The sequence below is a fragment of the Aquila chrysaetos genome, chromosome 3 (genome assembly GCF_900496995.4).
Source record: "Aquila chrysaetos chrysaetos chromosome 3, bAquChr1.4, whole genome shotgun sequence".
NCBI classification, from domain to species: domain Eukaryota; kingdom Metazoa; phylum Chordata; class Aves; order Accipitriformes; family Accipitridae; genus Aquila; species Aquila chrysaetos.
The window spans coordinates 22,785,413-22,793,756 of record NC_044006.1 but is presented as its reverse complement, the minus strand read 5'-3'; the positions used below and the strand labels follow the sequence as shown (position 1 = coordinate 22,793,756).

The window sequence follows — 8,344 nt, the reverse complement described above, 5'->3', positions numbered from 1 at the left end:
ACTAACACAACGTCAGTATTTCTAGCAGTTTGCAAGTAGTCTCAGCGACCTTAGCATTCCTCTAACGCAGGATTCATTTGCTGCCTTTTTTTCTCCTTAGCTGTGGAACTTCCTCAAGTCTTGAAAACAAAACCCAAAGCAATGTCAGCTCTGTGGGGACGGCAAGCACACACCTGCATCCATAGGTGCTCAAGAGCGCTCAACCTCCCTGCGGCTGGGTCAGTGGGATGTGATGCCTAACCTGACCTGGCTGCTAGCTGCTCCGCATTCCCATCACTGCCGCCCTGCATCCCTTCCTCGGGCATTTGCTGAGTCTGAGCCGCTCCCTTTCCAGCCAAACAGCTCATTTTTTATCTGTCAGTGGTTGGTGGCTTACAGTGACCCCCCCCCCCCCCCCCCCCCCGCTGTGAGTCAGGGTGTGATCATATGAGTTGTTACTGGCAGGGAGGATGGGATAAGCAGGCTAAGGAGGGCAGGGGGGTAATCTCTTACTGGGTACAGTTGTAACTGAGAGAGGAAGTTAAATCAGACCTTGGACAGTAGGTGTCAAGGAAAAAACCAGGGCTCATAATTCATCAACATGGACATACATCAAGCAGGAGTCCTGCCCGCCTTCACGCACAGCTTTCCCGCAGAATATGGAAGGAGGGCAGGAATCAGCGAACAATGAATGCGCTCCACAAGCTACACACCTGCTGTATTAAAAGTGAGTATCTCCACTCCCCTGTCTTGTAGAAGCTGATAAAAGCCTGGAGGAGGACAGTGAGAGCTCCCATTCAGTGGAATTTTCCACTCAGTTTATATACATATGCATGCTGTGTGCTGCTGGGATGCTGGCAGAATGGATGCAGGTACTACAGAACAAGTGGCTTCCTCAATGCTTTAAAATACGGGGGGGAAAAATAAGGGGACAATGATAAGAAGTGGCTTATAAAACCTGGCTATTGAAAATGCTGTAAAATAGCATTTATTCTGAGAGTGAATGGCAGGGTTTCACAAAAGACTCCTTATCTGAGACCCCACACATCAAGTTGAAATGGTGATTTTTTTTTTTTTATTTCTATTTATTTCAAATTTTGCAGTCAAGTTGATATATTATTAAACCCCCCCAACATTTCTGACACTGTCAGCAAAGAGTGGCACTTTAATCTTCCATTTTTCCCTGTGCCAAACCTCTGCAGATCTTTAACCTAGGGCAAGAGAAGGCACCTGTAGATATCTGAAGGTATTGGGGCATGACACACACTGTGGGGGGGACTGATCCCAGGTTCCCCACTAACCTAGCTGAACTGTCTTGCTTGAAACTCAGAGCTGCTGTAGAAAAAAATGGTCACTGCAGCTACTCCTTACTGGTTTGGTTGCATTTTATGAATGAGAACTGGGTTTAGTTTCCTGCCACCACGGAGGTATTAAGAGCTGTGAAACCCAGGTAGTCAAGTATCTCCTTGCAGATCAATGCACATGTACACCAGATGGGGGAAGACAGACAGTACGATCCTTGTCCTTGCTTTTTGCCTGAAAAAATTGCTTCCTGATTAACATGCTGGCTCTGATAATCTCCATTTAATTTTTTTTCTCAGGCATTGTATGGCAAATGTGGTCCCACAACCTGGAACATAAATTTCACTGGGCAGAGAGGCACATCTTGGAGTACTGCCGCAGCTATATCGTTTCTCCAGGCGTAGCACTTAGAGAATAAGAAGGTAAGCTGGAATGAATGAAGAAACTATTTTTATGAACTTATGGTGCATTTACCTCTTTTTGCACTTTTTTCTAGGTCCATGCAAGGGTACCCACACATTTGCTGTATCATTAGTATCCCACATACAGAACCTCACCGTTATACAGCTGGATAACTAGTAGGAACACTCAGGCTCCTCTAGGACCCTGCTTGCATCCTACTCTGTAAACCAGTGTCCAGTTTGACTCCAGTCATAGCCTTGCTTGCTAACTTGAGAACCAGTAATAAAAAAGTGATACTTGTGAAATGATGCATCTGCTTTTTTGTGTCCAAAATCTGGCAAAGGAAGGCAATTTAAAACTTGGGTTTCTTAAGAGAAGCCTCTAAAGCTACCTTGCACACAGGAAAGAAAGCAGAGAGAAGGGAGCTCAACCCTCCTGTCTCCTATTGATGTCAACTTCGTATCTGAAGAAAGCTTTACCTTCCTTCCAAAGGTCAGATTAACTAGGAAAAGTGAAGTTTTTAGTTTCTTAAATGAGGTTTCCTAGCAGTGTGCTTCGAACAGTGTATTTTTCTGTTCTGCTCCCCCTTCCACTTTGCTATAGATAAAAAAAACATGTTGTGCTTTTTCCTCACTGTTACCAGCATTATAATGCTTACTTTGAGTTCCTTTTTCGTGGGTTCCTTGCTAAAAGCTGAAGAGATGACACATTGTAAACAGCAAAATCTCTGCTGCTGAGAGCCAGTTCTGCATACTGAGTTTTGTATGTGCAAAGATTTTAAAAAATGTGAGATTGATTTACAGACTATGAGATATGAAAAGGAAAAGAAGGAAATTTTATTCTTTTATTTGTATTCTGTTTCCCCTTTTTTACCTCTGTGGACAGAAAAAGAGTGTTTGTGACCTCAGGGACCAGGAATATTTTTAATAAGAAAACTGAAATGTTCATATAATTCTCGGACACCACAGTAGGGCTTTAATTAATATCTATATCTACAAATATTTTTGTGAAATTTTTATATAATCTATAGAGCTGTCTCATATAGAGATATATATTTTGTCATGCAGCTAGCTAGCTATGTATATCATAAGACAGGCTGTGAAAATGTTATGAATTGGCAATGCTTGATATTTATGCCGTGCTTAGAAATGTAAAAAAAAAAACCCAACAGATATGGTTCTGGTCTACCAGAATCAGTCTGTTGTTAATGCAGGACTCCCTACATTCAATCATTTTGAAGAGGCTCTTAAAGCATTTCTTTCAGCAGTTCTTTAATTAATCCCTTTGTGTAATGAATGGCAATAGAGGCTTCAGCTCCCCTATGAAGGGCCTGTAATTCTAATGCCACTTTCAAGGTCTACAGCTTGAGCAGTTAATATGTGTTAGACAAGTATAATATATAATAGTACAGATATGCAAGTAATACTGCAGGTATTTTAGAAGCACAGATGAGCCAAAAGAAGATTAATGGAATCTGACAAGGTGACAGAAATGCCGCTGCACAAGGACATCCATCTCTAGGCTTTTCGTTATGTATTACTGTGAGGGAAACAATCAGTGGAGTAAAATACCCCTTTGATGAGTGTAATTTGGTAACAATTTGCAAACATGATAATGGGTCTTCTTAATTCAAAGGCATTTGACAGCGATATCTTGACATTTTCATTACAGGAGCTGTCAGGAATAATCTGGAAGAGGAGAAGAGTCTTATTGGAAAGTGCCTACTTACCTTCGGTAATCTAATAATCTATAGTAGTAGGGTCAAGTAATTTTTTATGATACAGCCTTTAATCATCTATCAATTACTACGTTTAATTACAGCTGAGCTGCTGAGATGTATAGAGATCTTCCAGGGGACAAAATGAACAGCTATAGCTCTGCACTATTGCCAAAGATGCAGCAATTCCCCTTCTCCACCACCACCTCCCAATGAATGAACTGGCTGTAAAAAAAAAAAAAGGTGCTGAGCCCTTTACACATAAAGCCAAAGATCTGGTTACGTCATGACACATATCCATGACAAACTGAATGAAGATTACAAGAGACGTTTTTGTGGCTTTTTCTAATTTACAGCTACTTTGCCCTTCAATGGTTCTAACTAGCTAGCTACACTAACAGCTGTAGATATATACTTTCTAGGTAATTGTGAACATCTATATGGGCCAGGACTTTTTTTGATACCACTGTTGGAGCCTCTGCCCCAGGGAGAAGGGAACACCTTGCCCGGGAGCCATGAAGGTCTGCTCAGGGCAGGGTGATCCCAGTGCTGAGCATTACCTCCCTCAGCAGCACAGTCCAGGTTGTCACGTGCCTATTGATCACTTGAACTCTTTTGGGTAGGTCAATAAAAGTACACAACGTCAATACCCCCAAGGTAAAAATTTCATAAGCCACCAGCCACCCCGAGAAGCTGCAGTTCTCCCTTGACTTCATACAACAAATTTTGCTGCGTTCCCTGAAGGCCGCTGTGTCTTGCTGCAACTTGGTGCCTCTATTTTAATGCGGGTGGCCTAGCTTCAGAAGGCTTGTCCACTAATAGCACAGCGATAGCTTTTCTGATTCTGCAGGCTAGTACTGCAAGAGTCCAGCTGTTTATAAAAAGCAAGTAAATCGAAATCCAGTGTACTTCACACCAAATGAAAACTCCTTTTTTTTTTTTTTACCCCTTTCTCTGTGTGTAGGACTCTTCAGTCTAAAACAAAGATGCAAAGATGCATAGAATGACCTTGCAAATAAGATCAGTGTAATTCAGAGAATGAAATTAATCTGTCAAGCCCTGGCTTGCTTTGTCACTTACCATCACTGTAGTTTCTTTTCATCTTCAATTTTTGCTTCCCTTCATTATTTGCTATGAAGAGTCTTATTTAGAGGAAGAAACAGAAAGAGGATTTTATGCATCCATTATTTAATGATGGACTTTTATCCCGGGGGAAAATGGGCCAGAAGGATTCTGATGGCAGAGTGAAGTGAATTAAAGATCAAAAAATTTCCTACATTTGGCTGAGAGTTTATGACTTAATTTGCATAACCCTAGTTTTAATGTCAGTGACTTCTTTCCTGCTCCATTGTTGGTTTGGTTTTCTTGTTTTCAAATTTAATTGCCTGTGTTTTAATTTTCACAATTCTGGAGCCAGCATCCCTGTGAGATCTAATTTGAGGACTGTATTTCCTCTTTGGAAGATAAAAGACTATTTCACAAAGAGAAGGAAAAATCAAGAACAATGGCATCTTTGAAATAACATACATTATTTCTTTTCAGAACAGCATTTCTCTTCTAGGGCTTCTTGGGAGGGAGTGTTGTCTTGATAGGAGATTTGCCTGAATGCAATTTTCAGACTCTCACCAAGCAGCACAAAAGGCCAGAAGAGGCACCACAGCATTGCTCCAACTTGCCTAAGTGGACCTGGGGCACAAGGGGCAGAGGGAGTTTGAGCCTGCTGCACCTCCTCACTGGCTGATGTTTCATGGAAAGAGCGGGCTAGCCTGCACATAGGTCTATTGTAGCAGCAACTAAATTATACCTGCTCAGAGATGTCTTGATGTATTGTATATACAGAACTTTATTTTCCAGACAGAAATAATTTTAGGCATTAAGAGTCAGGTGCCAAAAGTTTTCTAACCTGCTTTTGGCAGTGTACCCTGTGTGCTCTGTGTTGCTGTGTCAATGCAAAAGAGCCGTACAGCCTGCACCGGCACGGCCCCCCCCAAAAGTTGCATCATCGACAAAGCTGCTGAGCACTACGTGAATGTGGGCCTGGGGGATGCAGGATTATTGCCAGGTGAGGGAGCTGCTTTAATTCTCGTCAGAAGCTACACGGGCATCAGCTGCTGGTGAGCAGCAAGGTTTGGGGTGAACCGCAGGGCTGGTGTACTTGTTGCCAAGCCTTTGCCTCCTCACTGCGGGATGGCAAGTGGGGTGAACAAGCTGGGGGGCTGAGCTGAAGGATGGACATCCTCTTGCTTTCACCAAGGGACAAGACAACAGTATTTATATCAGATTTTACATCACTTCCAAGATGTGTCTCAACAATGCGCTTCCTATCTTCCTCCTTATTTCTCCCCATTTTTACTAATAAAATTGTGCCATACTTCCCTCCTAAATGACTCCTGTGTACCTTTGTCTTCATTTTCTTGCCTATCATTTTCCTATCATTACAGCTTCCAGCCTTCCCTCTTCTGGAAAAAAAAAGGCAGCAAAAAGCTTCTAAAGAGAGTATTTAAAAAACCTTCTTGCTATAAAATGAAGCACAGAGTAGGACAAAGACTTGTAGGAAATGCACATTGCTGCCTAAAGATGCCTTTAATGAAAAGATGGGGAAGCTTATGGATGCTTGAGTGCTGGACCCTTGTGATTGCCTAGGACATGCCAGAAAGCACACAGAGCTGCTTGAAAAGACAGCAGGACTTTTGTGTGATGAAGAGCCGCCAAAGAGCTGCAAACATGGTAGAGCTAATAAAACAGAGCCTGGAGTCTTCTGGTTTCCAATTAAGCTGGTAAGAGCAGAGTGCCCCCACATAAACAGAGCTCTAAACCCAACCGTGTTATAGGCACAACAGGAGTGATTACCTCCCTCATCTCTTTTCCTAAGGCTGCTTTGCCCTGGGTACCTAATTTCTGTACTGCTGTAAAACAACCTGGCTCCATCACAGTTAACAAAGTGGTCCCCATTTGTACTGCAGCAGGCAATTTCCTTTAGCCTGAAACCAGTATTTTTTCTAAGGGGACACCTGCCTCCTTCCCCAGCACTAATGGTAGCCGTGAAGTGCTGCACACCCTAAGCACAAGGTGTTTGCACCACGGGAAAGCCTGCAAGAACAGAAAGAGCAGAACAGGCCCCAGGACTGTTGCACCTGAGTCAAAGGAGCAAAAAAAAAAAAAAAAAAGTCATGCTTCACAGTCCTAATCTTGACTAGTGAGGCCTCTTCTGCTCTGCTGAGAAGCAGCACCAGAGAAAGCTCTTCTCTGTACCATTCGAAATTAAATTCAGGAACAAATGTATGTTTCTGATAAGTGAAAACACTACATCTCTGGAAAGAGATTGAAAGCAAATGACCTTTCAGTCGTTTGGCCTCTGTGGGACTTAGAGGAGCTCCTGTTCTACCCTGTAAAAATGTCTCTGCATGATTCTGGATTAAGGCTACTCCTTAATCCAGACGGGAAAACATTATTTTGTCAAAATACTAGAGGAACTCCCTCCAGAGTCAGATACTCACAACAAGGTCCTTTCTGGCAAGCAACAAAGCCACTAACAAAGGCTTTTCTGACCATCATGGACACACTAGACTTTGGATGCTGCTGCTTCCATTTCTACATCTATTTAGTCTTGCTGGTTGGCCTAAAAGCCCTGGGGGGTCTTGGCTCTGCTGTGTCACAGCTCTCCTTGCAGTATCGTAAACCCCAGGAAGACGTAGGAGACTGCAGACCATATGTGTGCATGGGGATAGGTTGAGAGATGAGTTATTTTAAGGCCAAAGCATTATTTTCTGACAGTAACTGAGAGGAGATTCACACTCAAAAGTTATTCTTGAAAGGATGATTTTTGCAGAGCTGGGAACACTGACTCACTCCTGCCATCCTCTTAGTCTCCAGTGCATGATGCAGAGGTGAGGTAGGAGAAGGAGGCAAGTGATGTCTTGCTTTTGCTGTGATAGAAATAAGGGCTGGTTTGTGACTTGGCTCTTTTCCTGAAAATTTCCAGCATGAGATGGGAGACTGCAAATAGCAAATCACAGATAGCTGGCTTCTGGTGTATAGAACAGATAGGCAGTTTTCATTTCTGTTACTTTCAGACAATTGCCTAAAATACATTGAGACCATGCAGTCCCCAAGGAAGAGAAAAGAAGACAAGATTCGCTGACTTTCATATGGTCTTCTCACACTAAATCTAGCATAGGTCGAGTTACAAGCATCACCGTGAGATAAATTTGGTCAAGACACATATACAAAGGTACACCATCTCCAAAGAAAAGCTCTTTTTCTCTCTTTAACTTTCCTGTAAATGCCGCATTTCAGCTCTGCTGCCAAATGAGTGCATTTGCCGGTGGAAATGCTCCTAATTTTTTCCTCATGTTTCACAGTGCAAGTGCTGTCCCATCATTGGGTTGCACCACGTCGAAGTAACGCAGCTAAAATGAATGCAGTTACATTGGGATGCAGCTGTGTTTACAGCAAGGAAAATGTGAGGAACTGCGTTATTCAGGCAATAGAGGAAGGAAAAGCGATTTAAAAAAGCTGTTTGGAATGGTTGATGCTTTTCTTGTGCTTAGGTAAATTATTATTTTTACATCTACATACCAAAAAGGCAATTTTTATCTGTCTATGACTACAGGAAGACAATTTGCTAGTGATATTTGGAAATACTTTAGATAATATTGGACACAGAGAAAGAGCATTCGAACACAAATGGAAAAGGTGTCAAACCCGTAATGGTAATGAATTCCTCAAAAATACCCCCACTGATGCTTTGCAAATAGAAACTGGGTCTCCTCGAAAATTTTTCATTGAAAAAGTTCAGTTTAAAGTACAAACCAATTATTCACAAAGGTTATTATGTAGTGCAAAGTTTTCATAAAGTGTCATAATATTTATGACCCCTCATTGAAAAACAAAAATCCAGCTGGAATATACTTGTATGTATTTTTCTGAAAACTAAGATGTTTG

The 8,344-nt window shown here is 42.1% G+C and overlaps 1 long non-coding RNA gene across 1 annotated transcript; it reads left to right on the top strand.

The window, feature by feature from the left end:
* Positions 1 to 457: 457 nt before the first annotated feature.
* LOC115339896 lies at positions 458 to 5,780 on the top strand. The gene is made up of 3 exons (XR_003922855.2): positions 458 to 706; positions 1,581 to 1,703; positions 3,355 to 5,780. It is a non-coding gene; the product is annotated as an uncharacterized LOC115339896 (long non-coding RNA).
* The last annotated feature ends 2,564 nt before the right edge of the window (positions 5,781 to 8,344 follow it).